General features: G+C 38.0%; 1 protein-coding gene, 1 long non-coding RNA gene and 1 pseudogene across 34 annotated transcripts in view; 1 reads left to right on the top strand and 2 right to left on the bottom strand.

Moving 5' to 3' along the window:
• Positions 1 to 26,966, top strand: part of TMEM108 (transmembrane protein 108) — a 343,659-nt gene that overhangs the window by 281,478 nt on the left and 35,215 nt on the right. The window contains exon 1 of one of the 33 annotated variants that reach the window (XM_025449153.3): positions 4,932 to 5,184. The exons of 31 other annotated variants lie outside the window; for them this stretch is intronic. The gene's annotated coding sequence lies outside the window, so the exon portion shown is untranslated. Of the gene's footprint in view, positions 1 to 4,931; positions 5,185 to 26,966 lie in introns of those variants that run through there. One more of the 33 variants, XM_025449152.3, reaches the window with a different exon arrangement.
• Positions 12 to 25,737, bottom strand: LOC112661226 (uncharacterized). Its single transcript, XR_003137518.3, has 2 exons — positions 25,436 to 25,737; positions 12 to 563 (listed from the first exon to the last, which is right to left on the bottom strand). It is a non-coding gene; the product is annotated as an uncharacterized LOC112661226 (long non-coding RNA).
• LOC112661225 (hsc70-interacting protein-like) lies at positions 21,447 to 22,856 on the bottom strand (annotated as a pseudogene).

Genomic DNA, 26,966 nt, shown 5'->3' on the forward strand with positions numbered 1-26,966 from the left:
TGAGTTACCTAGCAAAAGGAATTTGTTTTTTTTAATGCCATGACTCAAGTAGTGCCAAGAGTCAAGAGGAAAAGTAACTCCCAATTGATACTGTCAGAGCACTAGGACTTCTTGGAAGCAAATCACATTTTTAGACCATGTTAAAATTCCTTCTTGGTTGATTCAGGGCTTTAGCATAGGCATCATGGTACCAAGGTTATTATGAAGACAAAAGAATGAAAATGCCTGTTATCCAAATGGGCTAAGTGAGGTGGCCACCATAGGCCTGGCTGCATTTAGGATTCATTTCCCCCAGGCAACCCTCAAGTCACAGGTCTGCATGCCCAGCTTCTTACTAATGTCAGGTGATTCTTTAATAGTGATTTGCATCCCTTCTGGCAAATATCCATGAGCAGAAAGGTCCAAGGTCTCTTGCTTCCTTTGAAGTGTCTGAAGAGGTGCTGGCTCTCCAGAATGGTGTCAAGATCATTATGGTTGGCATTTATCCTTTCTCTGTTCCTGTCACACTCTTGTTACTTCATCCCAGAAGCTTAAGGCTGCAGAGGCTCAGTGATTCCACTTTTCTGAAAGAAAAGAACAGAAACAAGGATCATTTCTGTACATGTTTTGGGGGGAAGGTCAAAATCATTCTAAAGCCTGTCAGAACAAGCAAAGGCAAGAGAAGACCCAAGAAAATTTTGAAAAGAAGAGCAGCAAGATTCAGTGAAAGAAGAAAGGCAAGAGAGAAGCACATATAACAAGAGTATAAACTGAAATACATAAATAGACAAATTTTTTCCAAGTGCTTAACCAGTTATCCTAGTACCGTTTGTTGAAAACTCCTTTTGTTTCTTCTTTTCCATTATCATCTTTTCAGATTAATTTTTTCATCTTTCAGGGGATTTCTGTTTAGTTTCATTAATCTTTCTCTGATCTCATGCCAGTGTCTCACGTTGGTATCTAGGAGGGCTACTAGCCCAAGAGGGTTTGGATCTGCATTCAGAAGTGAAGTTACATGTGTGCTTTTTCAAACAGGGAACTCTTCCCTTTGTTATTCTGAAGTTTGGAACCTAACAACATGAGGTCAGAAGAAACTGTTTTGGGCAGTGGTGTGCACCTAATAGAGAATTCATTATTTGTGCCTAAGTATAAAATTATGCTATGACCTCCAGAGCACAAGGAAATAAAGGGATGTTGGAAAGAACTTTAAGCCTGTCACCTATAATTAAAAGTCTGGTAGACATCAGTGGAAGTCCCCTTAATTTGATCAGTCTTTCCTTTTTTTTATAATTATCACCACCACATGAGCTCTCACTCACCTGCTTTTTACTGTCTAGAATCCCCAGCCTGATTCAGTAGGGTGTTTTCCCTATCACCCTATAAGAAGCAGAGGAACTCTTTAGTTGTTTCTAACCAAGCAGGGTGAGAACATGTTATTGGACATTTGCAGGCAGATAGCAGGGTGTATTTTTCCTTAACCTCATCCTATCCACTTACATCTCCTTTTGTCAAACTATCATATGGCTGCAGGGTCAGTAGGCCTCAGAGAGCAGTAGACAGGGAAACCAGTATGTTTTTTACTTTTAGTGTCCAAGTTTATAGTAGGGTGAATATAATGTACAACTGAACTCTGGATAACACTCTCTGAAGTTCTCTGCCACAGATTCCCCAAATAATTGGGGGTGGGGTTACAGGAAGAAAAAAAGAGGAAGATGGTTAGAGATAATTATTCATTCCTCCCTTTCAGTCTCACTGTGTTAAACCCACACTTCTGTTTTAACTCTTATCATACTGTGGGTAGTGTTTATTTATCTATATATTACTTCTCCCAACCCCTATGAGCTGCCTAAGAATGTCAGGACTGTTTTAAACATTTACATAATGTTGTATGGTTTCAGGAATATGGTAGGTGGTAAATAGTGTTTGAGAAGTTACTAAATGAGTGAATCTTGGATCATATGTGACAATACTAGCATTTTGTTAAAAACCACATTCCTCTGTTCAATTCGGCCACACTGTGTGTATGGCAGGTGCAAGGGGAGAAGAAAGCATCTGCTTTAAAAAAACAACATTCCCACTATTGCCTAATGCCTTGGAACATTTTCCAGGTCTCTGTCACTAGAATCAGGGAAGGAATCTGGGAAATGAGATTGAGGCTCTTCGCTGAAAAAGATAAATATTGTTCTCTAAGCAGGTGACACATTGCAACATGAGTTTATTGATGCCTAGAGCCTGTGACAGCCTGGCTGTGACTGGCAGAGTTTTGCTGGGTCTTGTTCCTGCCAGACAAGATCCAAGACTTCACAGAAAAGCTCTGGTGAGGAGGAGGAAAATCCTGGAAGTGGCAGGAGCCCAACTTTCAATTCCTCCTTCATCCTCCAGGTTTAATTCTGAGCAGCTTTGCTAATCACACAGGAACATCTTTTGGGAGAGATTTTACTTACCCATTCCTTTGCTTGTTTAGCCTCATTTTTATTTATTGGTTTCTTTTAAGGCAAAGAAAAGGGTCAAATAATCTTTATCACAGCTCACAAGCACACAGAGTAAAGGCCCAGAGCCCTCTATTCAGCCTTTACCCAAAACTGTACTGGTGGGCAGCATCCATCTCAGAACCATCCTATGAATGACTGCTTAATTGCCAATTAAACATGCTTCTAGGCTGTTATCAGGATTTTCTGGGAGGAGGGTTATAGGATTGTGTGTGGTTACATCCTCTCCACATACAAAAGTTAAACTAAAGTTACCCATATCAAGGAACTGATGCTGGGGAACATGCAATGAAAGTTCTCAAAGGAATGAGTTTCCTGTCTTTTCATCCTTTGCATCTAGCAGCTTTGCTTTTGGAAAAAACTATCATGATAATGTGAAGGGGTATTAAAAACGCCATAAATGCCTCCAGCTATTTACCTACCCCAAAATGGGCTGGGTACACGTGATTCCCTTCGGGAAGACAACTTTTAAAAAAATAAGTAAATTGCCTTTAGATAGAAGTTTTCTCTTCCTCAGCTCCACTTTTCTTTCAGGTGAAAGCCTGAGGTACAGTGGCTGTGCTCCATAGAAGAGACTTTGTCCCTTTGGAGAGCACCTTTGGCCAGGAGATTCCAGGGAGGAGACAGAGAGATGAGGAGGAAGTGCCCTTCTAAATCTGAAGTCTCTGCATGTGTATGTCCCTCGTTCATACACGCATATTCTCACACACACAAGAGAAACACACAAAGGTAGTATGTTTTGCTTGGTATGTAGATTATAGTTAATTTTCTTGAAAAAGTCCTTTTTTAGAATGACATAGGAGAAAATCTTGCACAATAAAGCCATTTGGTTTTACAGGGAAGTGATCAGATAGGGTGTATCTTGTGTTTTTCTTTTTTGTTGCCGCTGCTGCTAATATATTTGCTTTGTTTTGGTGCTTTTGAAAAAATAAAATACTGTCTTCCAACTATATTCAGCCTTTTCTAGAGAATGGAGCTTGCCTTGTTGGCCTTACTGGATTCTAAGTCATTATTTCTGTGCTGACCAAGTTGCACCTGTGTTTTTTAATGTGTTCAATTCTGTTAAAATTAATGAACAAATCATTTTTTAAACTGTATCGGGCTGGGAGAAGAAATGAATCCCTTAAAAATATGCTATTTGAGATTCACTTCAAAATAAAACATTAGAGATGGGAAGGAGACAGCATATTAGATAAGGGGGATAAAAGGGATGCTTAAGTAATCAGTATAATTATATAATGTCTGGAATTTACCTCAAAGTAGTGTGGGAATGGAGGGAAGTGGATAGAGGTTTAGGTGAAACTGGACTGTCCAGGAGTTGATAACTGTTGGCACAGGTAAGGTTCATAATACTAGTATATCTACTTTTGTGTAGACTTACATTTGTAATTAAAAAAGTAAAAGAAAAAAAAAAAAAAAAAAAAAAAAAAAAAAAAAAAAAAAAAAAAAAAAAAAAAAAGTAAAAGAGATAGTTATACACGTGTCTTTCAGCCCCTAGATAAGGAAGAAAACTCAGTAGACCTAAAATAAGTCAGGTTTTAGGCCACTAAAGAAATATATTGACATTTAGTGTGAGTGGTTGCTTTATTTGGGGATGCTCACTATTATCAAATGTCTCATTGGTGATGAGTAAAAATGTTGGAATAAAGAAACTCCTGGCTATGGATTTGATCCAGACATAATAAGTCTCTTCCATTACTGATTATTTTATGGTGCAATTTACCATACTAATGAAACAGTCCTCTGATGAGACATTGTAATAGAGGCAGAGAAACTAGACAAATGACTCTGTTTCCTAAAACCAACAACAGAATGCCCAATGCAAACTGCAGTGTATTGAATAGTCAAAATATTGCCTTTCTTCATCTTTAAGAACCCTCTGGGGAGCATAAAACATATGGAATCTGCCCTTAGCTACTGTATCAGTGCCATTTATAGACACAGGACCCATATGGATTATCATGTCTGTCTCTTCTGGTTTCCCCAGAAGCATGACCCCCTGTGTTCCATGATGCACATACTTCCCTGGGGATAAACCTAATTAAATCTCAGGAATCAGAGGAAGTAATCTAATTAATATTTGTCAGAGGAATTCTAGTGATAGAGGATGGGGGAAGTCTCAAGATCCACAAGACCAAACTAGAAGTCAATTTGTGTCAGAAATACATACAGAAACTGAATTCAATTTCTGGCAGCAGAGAGGGGTGGTGCATGAAGAGCAAGGGGGAGTGGGGAGGGCACGGGTGCTTTGAATCATGATCTCCTGGATGAATCTGGATCCTAGGAGGGAACTAAGGTATCCAGTTTGGCACTGGAATGGCCACTGCTTGTATTAGGAGGGACAGTATGTAAAAGAGGTTTGGAAAATGGTTTCTTCATGGAATCATCTCATCTTGTGGAGATTTGAGGAAGCTGTAGATTCAACATAGGCTTGAGATCCCACTGGGGGTAATTCTATTGAAGGGAGATGCTGAATATCTGGAAAAGTCTCTGTATGACTCCTACTGTAGCCGTGACAAAAATTGACAAGAAAGAACTTCTTGGAATCCAGGCACCAAATCTGAACCCATACATCCATTCCCACAAGCTCTGAAGGATGATGAATATGATCACCAAACAGGGAAAATTGGAAAAGTTGGAATATATAGCCAGGAGACACCAACAGTGAAGCATAAGAGATCAGAGATCTCCACCTCAACTTGAACACTCTACAGAGGTAGGTAAACAAAATAATATTAGAATATGATCCTTCTCGTGCTATGGTAATCAGCCTTATTAGGAAATGCTTATAGATAGCCCTGAGCTTAGATTCCAGTTCTGATGTATTGAGAGAGACAGAGAGAAAGCAGAGAATCTATCCACTACAGATCCCTGAGCATTTACTATAGAATCAGACCATGTCCTGAGTCCCTGACACTAATCCATCAAGACCCTATCTGAGGCAAGTTTTGAATGACTGCATATGCTGTATTGGCAAGGTCCTGGGGCGATCCCCCTGGGTGCAACACCTCTCCTTGCAGAGTGAGGTTCTCTTTTCTGGGAGCCTATGGAGATTTTTGCCATACCTGTAATTATGTGATGAAAGTTCTAGACCTATACTGTCCACTATGGTATCCAATAGTCACAAGTACCTATTAAATTTTAATTTTAATTAATTAAAAACTCTCCAGTAATACTAGCTACATATCAAGTGCTCAATAGGCCAATGTGGCTGGTGGCTACCATATTAGAAAGCACAGATACAGAACACTTTCATTATTGCAAAGAGTTCTTGTGCATAGCACTACTCTATACAATGGATCAGTAAACTATGGCTTGTGGGCCAAATTCAGCCCTCCTCCTGTGAATAGATTCTTGGAAGACAGCCGTGCCCATTCTTTTTTATATTATCAGTGGCTACTTTCACACTATATGGGCAGGGTTGAATAGTTTGCAGCAGAGACCATCTGGCCCACAAAGTCCAAAATGTTTACTATTTGGACCTTTACAGGAAATATTTGTCAACCCAGCCCTATACTCTCCCAGAAAAAAAATGTACATGACTACATACAAAATTTTACATAAAATTTTAGGAAACAGATGAACTCTCTTACTTCCATTCATGTAAACCAAGCTTGGGTTACAAGCTTCTTTGCTAGTTCCATTTTTCTAGAATCTTCACATCCCAATTCCATACTCCTGATATTCACAAATGCTAGATTTAAATTTCAAATGATTAAAAGCATCTTAAAAACTAATGGCACTATGGAGTTTCAGGTAGTACTATATGTGCCCCTTTTATACAGCATCAGTAACATTGTTTGAGTTTCACTGACAAGCCCACCATCACTCAAGAATCAGGCCATTGCCTCTGCTTAATATAAACCTTTCCCTACTTTTAATTCTTCTTCTAAGAGTCTGGATTCAATGACTTTTTTGTTAGGCTCACTACCTAAGCTATTATCTATAAGAAGTTGTCAAAATCCTAAATACTTGACATCTTTTCTGATCCTTGAGATCTTTATCATAAAATACCTCCATTTAGCCTTCTCCTTCTAGCTACTCCATTCATTCTCAAATATGTGCACATCCTGATGCCATAGTCACATTTAGGGGACTTCCCTCTTCAGATTCTACGGCACATCTTTGCAGTTTTTATCACACATTGGTTGGAAGAGAATTTGTCCACACATGTGGACACATACACACACCTCGACATTCTCTAAGAGAATGTACTTGATTTAATTAGCCAACTGGACAAAATATTGCCTGAAGCCACAGGATCAGGGGACTCACCAGAGGGAGATGATAGTTGATTCAATGTTTCTCAAAATGGCTCCCTCTAGTCCCCAGAGTTTCTTAGAGTAACACAGCTATAGGTAACACTGCACACTGGTCTTTCCAGGTCCAAAAAGCTCAAGTCTTGCTACATCACGACCTTTTGTACTAACAACTGTCATCATCATCCAGAGAGAACATAATCTAATGGTTTTTGTGCTTCTGTTTAAGAGACTTTTGAAAAATACTAGACCTCCCCCCCATTTTTTTTTAACAAACTCAGCATCAGCAAGGCATGAATGCTTTCATTCAATTTGTCATACATTCTTTTTTTTTTTTCAAGTGCCTCATATTTCCAAGAGCTAGTCTAGATGTTAGAGATATGCCAGTGAACGAAATAAAGTGTTATCAGGTGGTGCTTACATTCTACTGGATACTAAAAATAAATTAATTTTTAAAAACAGACATATAATATGAACTGAGGTAGTACTGTTAAGTAGTATATAAAAAATTAAGTGTTAATATTTAAAAATTAGGTAAATAATATGAAAGGTGATATGAATGCACTTTCATATCTGGGATGGTCACAGAAGGCCTCTCAGATAACATCCTAGCAAATACCAACATCAAGTATAGGAGGAACCTTTAACACACTAACAATAGGTTCAAAGACCCTGAGGCAAGAGCCTGTTTGATATGTTAGAGGAGCAACATGGAAGTCAATGTGGCTAGAGCAGAGTGGAGAAAAAGAAATGTCATCTGAGGAAAAGTTGATGGTCATTGCTAAGACTTACCTTTTGGTCTAGGTAAGCTGGAAGTTCTAGAGGGCTTTCAGCAGAGATGTAACATGTTACCACATTTAATATTATCTTTCTCTGAATGATATTTTGCTCCTCATTTTTAAGCCTTCTGGGAAACACCATTATCTCTCATGCCACTCCAAACTCTTGATTTAATGCTCTTTTTGACTGGGTCACCCAGGCACTGAGTTGGATCTGAGGACCTCAGTCCCCAATCCAACTCCCCTGGGCCCAGCACCTTCACCTCTTTTGGTATTGCTATATGAATCAGCCACATGGAGAAGTAACCAGAAAACATCTGCCTCAGCTAATGCCATGTCCTCCTCATTCTGCCCCTGACTTCTCTGGCACAGTCATGTGGGATGACTGTGAGGGCCATTTGGCCCTTCCATTTCTTACACACTCCTGACATGTGAGCAGGTTAACATCCCAAGAGGCAGGTACCCTTTGACTAATGAGGGGCATAGGCGATGGATAGCTTCTGTCTCTTGTGTCCTCTGGAAGGATGAAGGTACAGTCTACATAGCTCTTCCAAGGATCTCTAGCAAGGTTATGTCCCAATTGCCCACAGTGGCAATCAGCTCCATAACATTCCCTTTGATGTTCTTTCTCTCCTTAACTTTTTAACTCTTTCCAGTCCCCTGTACCTATTTCTCTGAAATCACTGTGCACAATAAACTACCTACATTTAAGCCATGTCTCAGCCTAATTTTGGGAAATTAGGTTAAAACACTCTTCCTCCTTTCACTTTTCCTTACTTTGCTCTTGCTTTTTCATTAAAAAAAAAAAAAATCACATAATCTTAGAGTCAGACGGATCTTTAGAGAACATTCAGTTACATGCATTTTAGTTACAGATAAGGAAACAGAGATCCAAAGAAATTAACATGCCTCTGCTATAACTTATCTTTCTGGTGGAAAAGATGAACAAATGAAGAATCAGAAGCATGTAAAGAACAATGGGAAAAAAAAAAAAAAGAACAATGGAGCTTAGAAGACAGTTCCAAAGTCAAGAATAAGATTTTATTAATAGATTAAAAAGAGAGTTTAAACTTTGGCATGGTATAAAAGGAATTAGTGCCTTCCAGGAGCTGAAATAAAGAAGTAATTATACAATTTTGTAATAAATAATAAGTGTTTATGAATATTCAAAGTTTGGAGTCAACTGCATTTTTCTGGAGAGTTTGGTTACTTAGTAAGTCAATCCATGTATTTTCACAGGACATCTGTCCTAACAAGTTTCCATGCTTGTGTTTTGTGAGAGTCAAAGAGCATTCTGAGATAGCTACTGGTAGGCTGGGATCAGGAGATTGAACTTCTAGTCATACTTTGGCCATTAATTGACTCTGTGAACTTGAGCAAGTCACTTTCTCTCTCTCTGGGCTGTAAGTCAGTTCCTTCTCTATAAAATGAGTATTAGTCTTATCACTGAGTCATACAATATTAACTTTTGAAGTGGCTTTGGAGCTCATCTCCATCTTGCAGGTCCAAAGAAATGAATTAAGTTTCTGAAAGTCATTGAGTCAGAATAAGATCTGGCACTGTAATTTGGTCATCCTAGTCCTCAATCTACAGATGAGTTTTGAAATTCTTCCAATCATAAAATCTTGTCATTCCATGATCGAAGTATAAGAAGAGTATTTCTGCTCTAAAGGATCCTTAATCAAATTGAGGAGACACTTAACACACATATAGTTACAAGACAACAAATGAGATCCTATAAGCCGGACAACAAACTCACTTCTTTGGCCACTCAGAGAAGCAATTTGTCAGGAAATCACTGATACTTGAGCTGAGCTTTTTAAAAAATGGGTTGATGGAAAAGATCATTATGGAGGGAGGAAAATATCCAGAGCAAAGTCACGAACATGATTAGCCAGGAGGACATTAACCGAATCTGTCCAGTGGGAGCAGATGGTGAAATGGAGTTTATGAGTTATGGTCCTCAAAGAAAGGGAATTCTTGGTCTCTCTTTCCCATTCCTTGGAGCTGATCTGAAGCTATCTATGTATGGTGAGGCAATCTGACTTACTTCAATCTATAACAGAGGGAAGTAGAATGTGGAAACTATGACCAAGATCTCTTTTGACTAATTATATGTGAATTTCTGATCTATACTCAAGCAGTTTTATTTCTAAATGACATTTTAAGCATAACTAAAACACAGTGTCCTTGGCACCAGTGCTAGATAATTTAATTGGTAGAATACTGAAGAACAATTGACATATTTGGCTGGTAGTTCTTTGGAACAGATTGTTTAAATAAGTACAATTGTTTTATAAACAGAAATGTGTGAGGACCACTTGGCTTGATAAATTTCCTGCTTTAAGTGGGATTGATGGAAAGGTGAGAGAGATTAAAAGTTTCATGTTTACAGGTGCCCGGCTGGCTAGAGCATGCAGCTCTTGATCTCAGGATCATGAGTTCAAGCCCCACATTAGGCATGGAGCCTCCTTTAAATAAATAAAAGTTTTTAAAAATAATATAAAAGTTTCATGTTTAGTATAGATAGAGAAATATGGGGCACCTAAGTGGCTCTGGCTCAGGTCATGATCCCAGGGTCCTAGGATCTATCCCACATCTGTCTCCCTGAGGGAAACTGCTTCTCTCTCTGCCTATGTCTCTGCCTCTCTCTGTGTGTCTTAATTAATAATTAATTAATTTTTTGAAGATATTAAAAAGATATTTAGAGAAACATAATTATGGCAGGCAATAGCAGTGTATATACTTTAAAAGCAAGTAAGGAAATCTCAGAACAACAAACAGTAAGCTAGAAATCACCAAGCAGGACGAGAGAAATAAGACCTAACATTTATGTCAATAAATGTAAATAAAGTACCTATTAGGTGATAAAGATTTTCACCTAAAACAAAATATAGCTCTATTAGCTATGTTCTCTATTCACCTAGGAGGACTATTTTGTAAAAGTTGTGACTCCCCCCCCCCCCCAATGAATGTATAATGTATTATAACACAAAGATGGAGAGACCAAAAACTATTAGAAGCAAAAGCTGGAAAGAAACATAATTGTCATGGAAAAATTAGCACACTATACTTAGTCATCAGTAAATCATGAAGTCAAAAATAAATAGAATGTAAATATGCTTATTAGTAAAGCTAATGAGATAACTAGATATCAAACTTTGTACCTTACAGATGATATAATCAAATATCCATGGATCATTTATTAAAAGTTACTTTATAGTGAATCAATAAAAAAGCCTCACTAAATTAAAAAAAGTAAATTTTCTTCTTAGTATAATAAGAGTTAGAAAAATATTTTTATTTAAAAAATAAAAATGTAAACCAAGATCTCATGTCTATTAAAACAACCATCCTAAATAGATATTAAAGAAAGTGAAAAGTTCAAATGCAGATTACATAGAAATAACAGCAGTACAAAAACTACATGTCAAACCTTATGGCTGAAAGGTAATTAAAATATTTTATAGAAACAGTCATACGTAAAGGTTGACGATGTGTGGATTGATAATAAATTCTGAATACACAAGCAAAATGAAAATCCTTAAAGCTCATTTCAGACAAATCCATAGCCTTGGAAGCTTTCGTCATTTAATAAGAAAGAATAAAGATAAATTGCTATGAACTCAGCTCAAAAAAATCAAAAGAACAACAAAATATACTTAAAGTATGAAGAGGAAGATTTTTATAAAGTATAAACAAATTAGGGCAGCCCCAGTGGCTCAGTGGTTTAGTGCCACCTTCAGTCTGGGGCATGATCCTGGAGACCCGGGATCAAGTCCCACATCAGGCTCCCTGCATGGAGCCTGCTCCTCCCTCTGCCTGTGTCTCTGCCTCTCTCTCTCTCTCTCTCTCTCTCTCTCTCTCTCTCCTGAATAAATAAATAAAATATTTTTTAAAATTTTTAAAAATAAAGTATACAAATTAGAAAGATAGTCAAGTTTATGAGTATATATAGGAGTTGATTGAAAAAAAGTGTAAGTTTGATAAATCTATTTAAAAAGGTAAAACAAGGGATCCCTGGGTGACTCAGCAGTTTAGTGCCTGCCTTCAGCCCAGGGCGTGATCCTGGAGTCCTGGATCGAGGCCCACATCAGGCTCCCTGCATGGAGCCTGCTCCGAGAGAGAGAGAGAGAGAGAGAGAGAGAGAGAGAGAGAGAGAGATCATGAATAAATAAATAAAATATTTTTAAAAATAAAAAAAGGTAAAACAAAATTCAATATAAGAAGAGTGTGAGTAAATTTTTAAACAAAGCTACATTTTATACTGTGCTTAGTGTGAAAATTTCAACAAAGTGCACAATTTATAGAAAAACCTAAATAAAATTATATAGAAAACCAGATATAACTATAAGCATTGAGATATGTTTAAGCTGTCAATTTTTTAAATTCTTAAGTTGTCAAAGAATTTTATCCAAAAAGGAGTAGTTTTACAAATAGACTAAAACAAAATGTTTAATAAACAAATATTTCACATGCTATATAAACTGGCCCAAATTACAGAAAACATTTTTTTTTTTCAGAAAACATTTAAAGCTTCTTACTTTGTGTTACATAGCTCATGTAACCCAGTTACCAAAAACCTAACTTGGTGCCTAAAGTACACACACATACCCCAAAGTTACAGAACAGTCTTAATCATAAATACAGATATAACAATCTGAAGCAAAGTTTTCAGTTATTCAAAGAATGCCAAGATGGATTGCTTATTAGCATCTATTAATATAGACCAATAGACCATGGGATCTAACAAGAATTGTTGAATGACCATCTCAGTAGTTTATAGAAAAAATGTTTGATAATATTTAATAGTCATTCCTTTTTTTTAAAACTCTTAATTAATTGACATAGAAGGAGACAACCTTAACATCATAATAACTGTTAGTGCGAATAGTCATTCCCATTAAATCCAGTATCAAAACAAGAATGCCCACCACCATCATTGTTAGATAACCTTATTCTAAACATTCAGATCAATACAATAAGATGTGAAATAAAAGTAAGAGTAACAAACTTAAGGAAGAGTAATACAAAATTATTATTTATCGGAATATCATTATTTTCCTGAAAAATCCTAGACCATTAGAATGAGTAGCAGATGTTAGTATACAATTACAAAGTCAACATAAAAAAATTAATAGCTAATGATTCTATTTATGTGATACTCAAAAATAGACAAAACTAATCTGTGGTGATAGAAGTCAGAATAGTGGTTGCTCTGAGGGAAAGTGTTACCTGAAAAGGAGTATAAAGAAAGTTTCAGGGGGATATGGAGTTGTTCTGTATCTTGATTAGAGCACTAATTAATGAGTATATACTGCACATTTAATATATGTAAATTTTACTGTCTATAAATTTGAATCATACAATATATAGCATTTTCAGGCTGGCCTCTTTCACTTAAAGGCATATTGCCTTTTTGTGGCTTGATAATTCATTTCTTTCTATCACTGAATATAATACTTGATTGTATGGATGTGCCATAGTTTCTGTATTCATTTACTTATTGAAAGACATCTTGGTTGCTTCCAGACTTTGGCAGTTGTGAATAAAGCTAGTATAAGCATTGATGTGGAGATTATTATGTGGATATAATTTTCAACTCATTTGGGTAAATAACCTAGAGAACAGTTGTGAGATCACAGGATAAAACTGTTTAGCTTTATAAGAAACTACCTGTTTTCCAATTGGCTGTACCATTTTGCATTCCTCCAGCAATGAATGAGAGTCCCTGTTCTCTCATCCTCATCAGCATTTGATATCATAAGTTTTTTAAACTTTACCCATTCTAATATGTGTGTGGCAGTATCTCATTGTTTTAATTTGCAGTTCCCTAATGACATTTGATGTTGAACATCTTTATGTATCCTCATTTGCCACGTGTACATCTTCATTGCTGAAGTGTCTGTTCAAATCTTTTGCCCATTTTTAAATTGGATTTCTTACTATTATTATTGAAGTTTTAAGAGTTATTTGTATATTTTAGATATAAGTTCTTTATTAGATGTATATAAATATTTTCTTCTAATCTGTAGCTTTCTATTCTCTTACCAGTGTCTTTCTCAGAATAGTAGTTTTTAACTTTAATGAAGTGCAACTTATCTTTTTTTTTTTTTTTTTTTTGCTTATGGATCCTGCTTTTTGTGTTATAACTAAAAACTCATCACAAAAGCCAAGATCACCTATTTTCTCCTAAAATGTTTTAGTTTTAGAGTTTTGTGTTTTATATTTTGACCTATGATCCAATTGGAGTTTGTTTTTCTGAAAGATGTAAGATCAGTTCTAGATTCTTTTTTTTTTTTTTTTTTTTTTTTTGCCTATAGATATCCAGTTGTTCCTGCACCATTTGTTGAGGAAAAACAGTCCTTTCTCCACTGAATTGTTTTTGTTCTTTTGTCAAAGATCAGGTGACTGCGTTTGTGTGGGTTGATTTCTGGATTCTATCTATTCCATTGATCACTTTGCCTATTCTTTTTTTTTTTTAATTCATAGAGACACAGAGTGAGAGACAGGCAGAAACACAGGCAGAGGGAGAAGCGCACTCCATTTACATGGCCTCCAGGATCACGCCCCAGGCTGCAGGCGGCGCTAAACCGCTGCGCCACTGGGGCTGCCCCACTTTGCCTATTCTTTTGCCAATACCACATTGCCTTGATTATTGTAGCTTTATAATAAGTCTTTAAGTTGAGTTAGTCCTTTGACTTTGTTCTTCATTATTCTTCAGTCTTTTGCCTCTTCAGGAAAATTTTAGAGTTAGTTTGTCAATATCTACAAAATAACTTGCTCTGGAATTTTGACCAGGATTGTGTGTTGAACCTATTTATTGATCAAGTTGGAAAGAACTGACATCTTAACAATATTGAGTCTTCCTATCTGTGAATATGTAATCTCTCTCCATTTATTTAGATCTTGGAGTTCTTTCATCAGAGTTCTATAGTTTTCATTACATATAGATCTTGTACATATTTTATTAGATATTTATTAAGTATTTCTTGGGGTGAGGAGCCCTAATATAAATGGTGTGGTGTTTCAAATTTCAATTATTCATTGCTGATATATAGGAAAGCAATTAACTTTTATATATTAAGCTTGCTTAATTAGACCCAGGATTTTATGTTGTTGTCTTTTGGGGTTTTATTTGTTCCATGGCATACTCTGCGTTGACAAATCTGTCATCTGCAAGCAACTTTATTTCTTCTTTCCCAGTCTGTACCTTTTATTTCCTTACTAGTCCCTTTTATTACCTTTAATTGTCTTATTAGTTAGGACTTCCAGTATGATGTTGAAAGGAGTGGTGAGAAGGAACATCCTTGCCTTGTTCTCGATCTGTATGTAAATTATACCTCACTAAAGTTAATTAAAAACTAATAGTTCTCCTATATTCCAGCAGTGAACATCTAGAAAATGTAAGAAAACTATTCTCTTGGGGATCCCTGGGTGGCGCCACGGTTTGGCGCCTGCCTTTGGCCCAGGGCGCGATCCTGGAGACCCGGGATCGAATCCCACGTTGGGCTCCCGGTGCATGGAGCCTGCTTCTCCCTCTGCCTGTGTCTCTGCACCTCTCTCTCTCTCTCTGTGACTATCATAAATAAATAAAAATTAAAAAAAAAAATATTTGAAAACTATTCTCTTGTAATACAAGAAAAGCTAAACTTTACCAATGACCAAGGCATAAAGTAAGCTGTAAAACTTCACTAAGAGGCATAAAAGATTTGAATGTTTGGACACAGAGACATCAGATTCTATCTAAAGAAAAGATTTAGCATTTCAAAGATTTCAAAGTTTAGTTTGTAGCCTTAATGAAATTCAAATTAAAATTCTAATAATGGAATTTTTTATTAACCCATAGAAACTAGTCTAGTTTATTTGGGAATATGAATAGGCAAAAGTAGTAAAGACATTTTTTAAAAATAAGAGTAATGAGGAGGGGCTTTCTCTGCCAAAAATCAAAACATGTCATAAAATAATACTAGTTTAAGTATTGTATTACAGGTACAAAAAGTGGACAAATGAGAGAAGTAGACTATATAGCCCAGAAAGTCCCTAATTTATTTAATAATTTAAAATATATAATAAGGGAAGCTTTCCAAAAACTGGGAAGAGGATAATTAAATAAATGTTACTGAGATAAGTATTTGGAAACAGTAACTTAGAGATTTACCACACACGTTATATGAAAAGTAAATTTCATATGGATTCAGCTGTTCATCCAAGGTTCCCTAGGAAACAGTCTACTTAAGGAGATTTGCTGTGTAGGAGGTTCAGTGCTAAATCAATTAGTCTACTGGAGCAGAGGGGAAGTCAGGCTGCCATATGGTCAACACAGAGCTCAGCCCACACCAGGGGGAGTTGTGGATCTGGAAGGGCCCTTCATAGTTATCCCAAATTGAGACAGGGGCTTTTGTACTCTGATATCAACCAGATGTTGGATTTAGGGTTCACCTTAGTGGGTTGTAATCTTGGGTAAGAACATTCCCTTTAGCTGAGAGAAATTCCAGAAGAGGAATTCAGCTATGAGCCATCAGCAGCCAATACTCCCAGCAATTGGTGGATGAGAGCCTTAGTCTTAAAGACAGAAACTGAGTGGCACACAGTATCCACTACACACTTAAATGTAAATGATGAAATTATAAAACAAATAGAAGAAAATAGTGATAAACATTTTTAAAATAGGATTGAGAAGGACTTTTATGATACTTTTTCACAAAAGCTGTTGTAAAATAGCTATTTTGACAATTGGTTTTATTGAGGTCGGGAGTGTAGGTGAGAAGAGAAAGCAGTAGGAAAAGCCACAGCATCTGTGGTCCAAGTGTGACCTCCCCTGCCTGCAAGACTGGCCATCTGTAGGACTGGCTTTTCCTTTCAGTGCTGCTTTTTTCAAAGCCCTGAGAAATAAAACATGTCAGCCTTGGTTTTGACCTGAGCTCTTGCTCCTATGAGCAAGATTAATTTACATGTGCGTCTGGTAGGAAGGGGCTAGTTTTCAGTCACCCAAAAGGCCCTGTGTATTTCAAACAAAACATGTTTATAAAAAAGCATAATCTCCAGGGAATATTCTCCTACCTCTCCGTATAATTACACATCTCTGGGTGGCCTCACCCTACTTGTGTGAGCCTGTTTTAGAAAGTCAGGGAGCTACTGAACATCTATCATGGTGGACTTTTTTCCAGATATACTCTCAGTGTCCCGTGTTCTCACTTGCTACTTTGTTAGAGACTTTGGTGAGAGACTATGATGCTCTAGGAAGGAAGAAGACATCCGCAGGGTTAATAATAATTATGATAATAGCAGCCAGAATGACCCAACCAGACACTGCAAGAAGCACTTTCATATATCATCTCACCAAATCATCCTAAGTCTCTACTTTATTGATGAAGGAAGTAAAATTTAAAATGACCAAGTGGCCCCAAATCACACAGCTAGAAGCACTCTCCTGAGCTACCTGGATATGGATTAAGACCTAATTCCAAACACTTCATTCTTTATACTACCTCCAGTTCCTCTCAAGCTTCATTCAATGAGATAGGCTATGAGAGCCACTTAATGTACAGCTATTATTAGATCAGTGATTCTCAGTCTTGGCTTCTCATTAGATTCATCAGAAGAGTTTCCAAAATCCTGTTGGTTCCAGTGACAAGACAAGTTTGGGAACTATATATTAGATGCACACTAAAATACCCTAGAATATAAAATTAGTGTCTTCTTAAAAGCTAATGTGACCTCCATTCCTAAACTTTGAGATTGCATCATCGGATGACCCTGTGACTACTCTGAGAGTTCTGTTTACACCTTTATTTTCATATTAACATAGCAGAAATGATAACAGAACATAGAGGCTTCAGTTGGTTTAGAAACTTTAGGTGCTTGCCACGCATCCTCATGTGTGACGGTGAGTTATAGCTCTGAACAAAGTTAGAAAGCTTTAGTTCAGGTTTCAGACCTACCACTTACTACCTATGTGATGTTTATTTGTTTGTTTTTTACTACCTATGTGATCTTGATCTTGAAATTTCTCCTTAAATTGAAGGAAGCCAACTAGATATTTGAGCAGCAGAATGACATGCTGGGGTTGAGGGAAACCTCTTTCCAGAGTACTAGAAAACTATAAGGGCTACAGGATATTGATAATGCTACCTTCACCCACACACCCCAGACATCATAAAGTTCAAGATGAGGAGAGCAATCTGATGCTGATTTGAACTTAAGAGTTAGGAGACCCTGTTCTTTGTAAGGGCTCCTTAAACTGAAGCATATACATTATTAGACTTAGTTCTTCAAAAATGAAGATGTAAGATCCGAGCCTGCAAGAGCAGTGACAATACAAGAATCTGGTTTAACTTCAGATACTATAAAGATCCTATCCACTGAGGAATGAGAAGCCCAGAGTCCCATGACAAGGACTGCTGTATCTGTTTCTGCCCTGTCTGTTCTTCTCAACTGTGATTCAATAAATTAGGACCTTTATCTAACTTGGAGTGTAGGCATATGGGGTCTGTCCTGGTTCTATTACCTCCATGCTTCTAGACTGGCAAGTACTTGGTGTGAGATTTGAATTGGAATGAAGGTGGTACAGTAAGAGGAAATAATTACTTCTTACACTCATGGAGGCAGCTTTGGAACCAGCGAAGGACCTCACTGTCTTCTCCAGTTGCTATACTCAGCCTATCCCTTTCAGAAGAACAGTATCAGGTCTTGCCTACTATCCAATTTAATCATACAGCCCATTTCCTAAACCTTCCTTCACAAGCACAGGCAAGCTCTTGATTGTTGCTAGATTCTGTTCCTTGACATTCTGGAGAAGCATTGAGTTGCTTGTGTCCTTTAAGGTTGCTTAGCAATGAGACCACAGGAGGCAGGGTGAGCAGCACAGAATTTCACAGGTGGCTCTTGCTTCTCCCTGTTGCATTTGTTTCCACCCTCTGTTTCAGCTCATTTTAGTCTTTTCATTGCTCTGTAAATTCTTGATCTCAGTTTTTATATTACAAGACTTACGTATGTGCCCGTTCTGTTGTAAACCACCTTGAAGCCTTTTTGAAAGCATGAAAGGCACACACCATTAACAGGTTATATCATTTCGGATTTCCATGTCTGTGGTGGGAGTATAGCATACACCACATCAGGTGTATGCCAGTGACGCTCTGAGCCAGGGACACATCTGGAAGTTTACTCTCATGTGGAGCCGCCCAAGAAATCTGATCAAGCATCTGACAGACTTCTGCCATGCTAGCATGGGCACAGAAGGATGAATTGGCATCTAGAATATCGCATGGCAACCATCCCCATCTCCAGGGAAGCTTTGCCAGGAAGTTTGTTTACTACAATGAATTGTATAGAACAGAAATATTGGGGTTTTGACATCAGTTCTAGCAGCACATTTGTGAAATGGCAGAGGATGGCAAGAACAGTTTGGGATTAAACAGACCTAGGTCTGAACCTCAGGCAAGAGAAACACAGATTCATGACCAAGAGAGTTAGCTCGCAGTATAGTTTGGTGATTTCCCTGATACACCAACATACACCCACACTTCACTAGATCCCTGCACTTCCTACCCCACCAAACAGAACCTGGCAAGCCCAGTTCAGAGAGGGGGTTTAAGGAGCCAGGCAGCCTCCTTAACTATAGCAGTAGCCTGTCAGATCTTACTTTAAATGTCATGAAGCCATTTTTTACAAGGATATAAATTTCTAATTTAGCTTTTTCCTTTACACATTCCTTTGGCATATGTGCTAAAGCACATGTTTAAAAAAAACTAGCTATAGTTCAGTTCTGATTTTCGTACTTTAAAATGATCAGCACTTCACACTCTTATACATAATTCATTATGTAAACCATAGATCTTTTTTGAGCTCACAGTAGGGCGGACAAGTGCGAAAATACAGTTTTGTGGGTCATACCAAGTTAGCACCTGCAGGAATTCCATAGTTAGACATGTTTCAATCCAGGTGACTTCCAGTGTGCAGGAGGGTATTCAGCTGAAAGTATCTGAATATCACTATGCAGCAACTGGAAATGGTTGTGAGGAAAAAAATGTTATAACCTCCTGCTTCAAGACACTTGGTTTTTTTCTCTACCTCCTAAAGTTTGAAATTAGGAGTTTGTTTAAGCATGCATCTTCATCTCATCATTAGTTTATGTTTATCTTCATCTAGGCTTCTGTTCATTTAACATCTCTGAGACCAGGATGCCTATTACATTGCTGTCAGGAAGGCAGCACTCATGACAGTTATCATTGTCTGTACATGGTGAATGTTGATTGTAGCTGTTCACCTCATCTTTCCATTTGAGGCCAGTGCATATTTAACTGCTTTGTAAAAAGTCTCCACAAAGATTCACTGTGACTCAGCATTGAAACAAAAAATTATTCTGTATGCAGAGGACATCAAAGTAGGGTAGCAGGGCAGAAATTTGATATTCATGGAACAAATGTCCATCATTTTAAGAATGATGTCCATTCCATAGTCCAAAGCCAACAATCAAGTTCTAGATGAGATCAAAGGAAAGAAAATATTCACAAAGCAGTTAAAATTAGGTTGTGGTTTGTTGCTGAGATGCTTGCAAAAGAATTGGCAATTAATGATATGGGTGAGGGGATATATGATACAATTGTCTAAAGCAGCTCCCTGAATAAGTATAAAATAAAAATTGTAATTATGGGGCACCTGGCTAGCTCAGTCAGTTAAGCATCTGACTTTGACTCCAGTCTTGATCTTGGGGTCCTGAATCAAGCCCCTCATGGCGCTCTGCACTTTCCCTGCTTGTGCTCTCTCTCAAATAAATAAATACAATCTTTTTTTAAAAATTGTGATTTCAAGAAAGCATTATGTCATATTTTGTATTTTTTTTACCCATACATAAAACAGTATTTTACTTCTTATAGTTGATGAAATCTGATACTTAAAATAGAAGAGCTAAAATCTCCTTAGATAACTATTACATCTATTGCCCAGTTGTTAGCATGGGAAAACTTACAAAATTCACTGCCAGAATTACATGTCTGGCCGCAAGCTGATGTACCCTCAGATGGTTTTGACATGAACACAAAGATTTCATGGTCTTACAGATGGAGATGCTAAAGCCCAGAATCCAAAAGTCTCAGTTCAGTCACTGGACATTTATCTAATCAAAAGGACCATGAGAATGTGAAGCATGGATGCCCTTTTCCAGTGTTCCATGTGGACACTTGGTCTTAGAAGGGAGAACAGAGGTAGGAGAGGCAAAAAAAAGGAAAGGAGAAGCAAGTAGGAGGACCTTTCTCTATGGGCAGCTATTCATTTAGCCCTTAGTAGTGTTTCTTGTCTTTAGCCTCTGCTCCAAGACACCTTCTTCACAACTCCTTCTCACCTTTTCCTTCTCTCTCCATCCCTATCTTTTTCCTTTGCTTTTGTCCCCTCTTTTCTTCCCTTTCTGTCCTTCCAGACCTTGAGATGGTGGATTAATTGGGGTGGGGAAGGGAATGGAGCCTGTAGGAAGAAAGCTGCACAAACAGCAGGACTTGAAAAAACACTTTAAAACTTAAAATTGCCAATCCTTCTTCATTTCAAATCCTACTAATATTCAAGATCAAGAGTTGCAAACTGTAGCTTGCTGCCTCTTTTGTAAGTAAAGGTTTATTGAATCATAGCCATACCCATTCCTCTACATCTTGCCTATGTCTGCTTTCACAATACAATGACAGAATTGAGTACTTTGAAGAAAGACTATATCCACAAAGCCTAAAATATTTGCTCCTCTGTCTAAACATGTGCTTCCCCAAGAATATCCTGCAGAAGTCTAGTTCTGCAAAATGTTAAACAGGTATTGCTGGAAAGAAAAAGATTCTCAGGTCAAATAATTTTACGTTTCAATCACAGGACTTCTTGAATCCTTTAATATGCTAATGTGCATTGTGAATTTCTGAAAAGTAGCTGAAGAATGCAGCATTTTCCCAAGTTTTTTGGGGAACATTTTTTTTTAATGTTTTTAAATATTTTTAAGGTTTAAAAAGTGTTTAAAGTTTGTAATTCCTAGTAGGAAAACATTATCTGAATGAATACCCTAATGGCAAACCACTGTAGAATGTTTCAGTTGCATGTGGGGCAGAGGGGTAGGGATTCTCTTCACAGCACCCCAGCTTTCTTCTTGAGAAGGTCAGAGGTACACTGGTTTGTATTATTGCGACATCCATTAGGTGATCGAAGTTGCTTTTCTTTCAGCAAGGGCTTTGTCAGAAGGGCATTATGCTTGACCTCCAAATTTGGCTGACAATTTACTGATGAGATTCATAACCTTTGGGTTGCTCTGATATTTTGACATATTTGCTGGGTTCTGGGCTACATCCTGGAAGGCCACCATAACTTCTGGATCCTGCATGGCTGCAAGAACCTCTGGGTCACTAAGAATTTCATTGAGCCCAGGCATTCCTCCCATTCCAGGCATCCCCCCTGCCATTCCAGGCATTCCTCCAGGAAAATTACTAGGCATTCCCCCTGGAAAGCCACCTGGGAAAGAGCCATACTGAGCTCCTGATTGTCGTCTGGCTTCTTCCTCCCTCTGGGCTCTTTCATGTTCTTCCCGAGCCTTCTTAACCCTTTCTATTCTTTCTTTGATCTCTCACTCTTCATGTTTTTGTTCATACTTCCTCCGATGTTCAGCAATTTTCTGGGCCCTGGGTTGAACTTCTTTCAGCATTGCACTAGCATCTTCATCATAATCCAGTTCACAAGCAAGGGCAAGATCATGTGCTGCTTCTTCCCAATGACCCAGAAGTCTGTGTGCTTTCCCTCGCCACTTGTAAGGCTGCGCTGAATCAGGATTTATTTCGATAGCTCTGTCACAGTCTCGAATGGCAGCATTTGGCTTCTGTAATTTGATGAAGACACTGGCTCTCTTGGCATACAAAATGGCTAAGCGAGGATTTAGTTTGATGGCATCTGTGAACAAGTCAGTGGCTTTCTGTAGTTCACCATCATTTAGGGCATCAATGGCAGCCACTTTTTTATCATTTGCCTGATCCATCATTTCCTCGGTTATCTCTACATTTTCATCTCCCATTTCTTGAGGGGCATCAGTATCTGGTTCAATTACACCTTCATTGTCAATTTCTAGATCACTTTCCTCACTTGATGGTTCGTCTGTCTTTGTGTTTTCCTCCGCCTTCTTACTATCTGTTTTTTCTTCCTTGATATTGTCTTCTGATTTAGTTTTATGAGTAGCAGGTGGTATTTTACCCCCCCCTGCTCTCCACCCACTCCCGCAGGAAACGCATTTCCTCAGTGTGCAGAACACTTGGATCCTGCTTACACATTTTCACGAAGGCCCGAAGCTCGCTCACTTTGCGGGGGTCCATGATCCAGAGGCTCTGGCGGGTGGCAGGCGCGGCGAGGCTGCGGCCGGATTCCAGGCGCGGGTACTCGGGAACATTTTTCTTATAGAGCTTTTTATGGGGATAGTGTTCCTCAGAACACACTTTGGAAAATATCTCTTTAACAGTATCTAAGATAGATTATTTTTGTTTTACTGTTACTTTATTTTTTTATTTAAATTCAATTAATTAACATATACTGCATAATTAGTTTCAGAAGTAGAGGTCAGTGATTCATTAGTCAAAGTTTTTAAATAAGAAAAGCAAGGTGTGTCCAGTACACATTCTGTATAAAGAATGAGAAGGGAAAATATAGTTAAGTGTTCGCTTGAATGTTTCAATTATCTCTTGAAAGGTCCATAATTAACTGGTAACACGCTTACTTTCAGGTGAGTTGAAGCTGGGAGGGAGACTTTTTGCTGTATTTTCTGCAATTTGACTTTTCAATCATACCAATATACTCTTATCTAAAAAATTAATCTGTCGATCAACATAACTAAATCTTGGAACAAAAACATAAAATGAGGGCAGCCTGGTGGTTCAGCAGTTTATCGCCTGCCTTCAGCCCAGGGCGTGATCCTGGAGTCCCAGGATCGAGTCCCATGTCAGGCTACCTGCATGGAGCCTGCCTCTCCTTCTGCCTGTGTCTCTGCCTCTCTTTCTCTCTCTCTCTCTCTCTGTGTTTCTCATGAATAAATAAATAAAATATTTTAAAAAAATAAAATAAAATGATAAACCACTTCAGAAAATAGTTTGACAATTTTTAACAAAGTTAAATATATGATTACCATATGTCCCAGCAGTTCTACTCCTAGGTATTTAGCCAAGAGAAATGTACATATGTCCATTCAAAGACTTGTAAACAAACATTTATAGTGCCTTTATTCATAATAGTCCTAAGCTGGAAACAACCCAGATATTTATCATTAGATGTATGAATGCAAATTGGGGCATAGCCTTGTAAATGGAATACTACTCAGCCTTAAAAAAGGAACATACCACTGATGCAGCAAATGGATAAATTTCACAGATGTTACATTGAGTGAAAGCAAAACATAAAAAATTCTATCTAAATCCACTTATGTGAAAATCTAAAACAGAAGAAACAAACCTATCATGATGGAAGTTGTATCATTGATTGCCTAGAGAAGGTATAGGGGAAGAGATCTGATTGCAGAGGAACACAAGAGAACTTTCCTGGGAGATGGAAATATTCTATATCCTGATTATGGTGGTGGCTACACAAGTATGTACATTTGTCAAAACTCATCAGTCTCTACACTTATACAGATTATATGGATATATGAATTTAATTGCATATAAATCATACGTCAAAGTTAATTTTAAAGGAAAAGAAATATTTCCCTGAATCAATCAAAAGGGAGCCATGAAAAAGGAAGGAGTATGAAAGAATGAGAAGGGCTACCTTGCACACAGGATAATTCTCTTCCCTATAGCATGGTAACCCCAGAGAAATGGAGAGAAATGAGTAGACCCTACCTGCATTGGTTCTTTGCTGCCTGTGGATTCTGGTTTACAAACCAGCTCTACAGAAGCAGAGCTGTTCCACCTGGTTGAAGGTCCCTGTTTACTATGAATGAGCCTGGTTACCCTTTCTCCCACTTTTGTGCACTGGATCATACCATGCTTTATGCTATCCCTGATGGTATTCCCCCTATTTCTGGGACCTTGCAGTTCAAAGGATAGCTCCATTATCATTTTGGGTGTAACAGCTGGTGAAAATGTAAGCAACACAGCTGACTGCTCAGCCCTAAAAGATTATCCCAGATGGGTTGTCTCCAGCTTACAAACCAAATGAATTCCAAAATAAAAGATAATAAAGAAACCATTTGACTCTTAGAACACCTTTCCTGGTGGAAATATAATTCTGAATCATTATACAAATACATAACACTGTATGTTTATGTATAATACATAAACAAATGAACACATGCTTACATACATACATATATACATACAGGCCAACATCTAAAAGTCCACCAAGTGTGAACTAAGACATTGTGGCCCTAATCTAACTTCAAGGCAGCCAGTATTCTTTTTTCCCATTCCCACTTCAAGGCCAAGTGTCTTTTCATACTGAGTGTAGGAATCAGCCTTATCTGCAGACTTTTAAAGGTAAGTCTTCTTTCTTACGGCATAGTAAAAAACACAGTGGTCATCTTTGCCTACAGATGTTCATGAATGAGATGTGGAGCCAAGGCTGGGTAGGATCTGACTCAGAATCTTCACACACAGCAAGGTAGACCTGGGCTTGCAGCTCAGCACTACCACATACCAACTGTGAGGTCTCAGGCAAATAACTTTGCATGTTTCCTCATCTATAAGATAGCTATGGCAATAATAATACCTAGTTTGAAAAGTTATTATATGGGTTCAATGAGATAACATACACATTCCATTTTCTGTTGCTGTATAACAAACTTCCCTAAATCTTTGCAGCTTAAATCAATGACACCATTTATTTTGTTCATAAACCTGCATTCTGGACAGGACGTAATGAGGACAGCTAGTCTCTACTTCACTTGGCATCAACTGGGCTGAAATCACCTGACAATTAGTTTACTCACCTGTCTGGCAGTTGATACTGGGGAGATTCCTACAGCTAGGGACTTAAAAATTCCTACAGTAGGGCTCCTTGGACGTGTCCATCTCTGTGTGATCCATCCAGAATGGCAGCAGCATCTTATTGCATGTCATCCTTTATGAACTCATAGTAAAACTTGGAACTCGTAGTGTCACTTCTATCATAGTCACAGGTTTGCCCAGATACAAGGGGAAGGAACATAGACTTCATATCTCAATGAATGCCAACATCACATTGTAAGAACCTGTAGGATGAGATATTTTGGGTATTCTTGTTTGAAAAATATAATCTAAAAAAAAAAAAGAAAGAAAAGAAAAATATAATCTGGCATAGTAGTGAAGTACATAACACAGTTCCTGAAACATGTAGGACCAAATAAATGATATCTTTTTGCCCATTAATACTGCCACCACTACTGTTACTGCTATCACTTCACATTATTATTAGCATAATTATCAGTAAACGTGAGGCAGCTATCACTACTGATGGTCTGATGCTTGCCCTTCCTTTGGTGGGTGAGAGCCATAGACACAATGCCACTTCCAAGAAATTATTTAATGGAAACTTTGTGCTGGCCCCAAACTTCTACAGTATAATTCCCAGTGAGGGAAGGTGATAACATCATTGTGAGCAGAGAGGGCTGAACACACAAGGTATAAATAAAATGAAACCTGGGGAGCAAAGAGCAAAGACAGATTTCCATATAAAGATGAGTCTGTTATGCACATTAAGTCTCCTCTACAGTAAAGGTGACAGTGATGATGTCTCTTTATCCCCAGCTCTCCTCTCCCCCAGAAAAAGTAAGCATGAGCTTACTAAGACCTTTAATTCACAATGGGTCATACCCACATCACAATGTATGGACTTCTCTGGACTTGTGTCCCTCCATATAGCCCCACTGAAAGACCAAGGGCAGAATTTAGACTTCATCATTGAAAGGCATTCATTTGCTAAGAGCCCAAGAGAAAATAAAGACCATAAATCCAAAGTGCAGAATCATGGAGTTAGTATAGAACTGTTTCCTAATGGAAAAAGATCTCTATAACTACTCCTAATCCTCCCCTGGCTTATGATGTTCTCAAGAAGCAGTTCTATTTAGAAGCTGACCCACTTGCTATGGGCTGAACAGCTATTGCAACTGTTCTCTTGCACTCTGATTCTGAACTTAGGCTGCCGAGTAGGCTCCACATCCACCTGGTGTGAGCACAACACTAGGAATAACAAACATACTTTTGAGGTTGTGCTTTACAAATGCAAAATAATTTCACTGAGGGCAGAAATGTTAGATTCCCTTTGTTCTTGGCTTACTTTGGATTAAAAAGGTATAGAAGACAACAGACCCAGTCAAACCAGAGGGCACTGTTTCCAGAAAAAGCTGCAACTGTAGTTGCCAAGTAGAGTGGGAGCACTGCTGTAGGCTACCTATTTGTATTTGAAACTAAATGCCTGGACCGTTTCCTACATGGCCTCCCCTGTCCTACCACTTCTCTGTAACTCAAATAGATGGCATGGTC

The sequence above is a fragment of the Canis lupus genome, chromosome 23 (assembly GCF_003254725.2).
Source record: "Canis lupus dingo isolate Sandy chromosome 23, ASM325472v2, whole genome shotgun sequence".
NCBI lineage: Eukaryota > Metazoa > Chordata > Mammalia > Carnivora > Canidae > Canis > Canis lupus.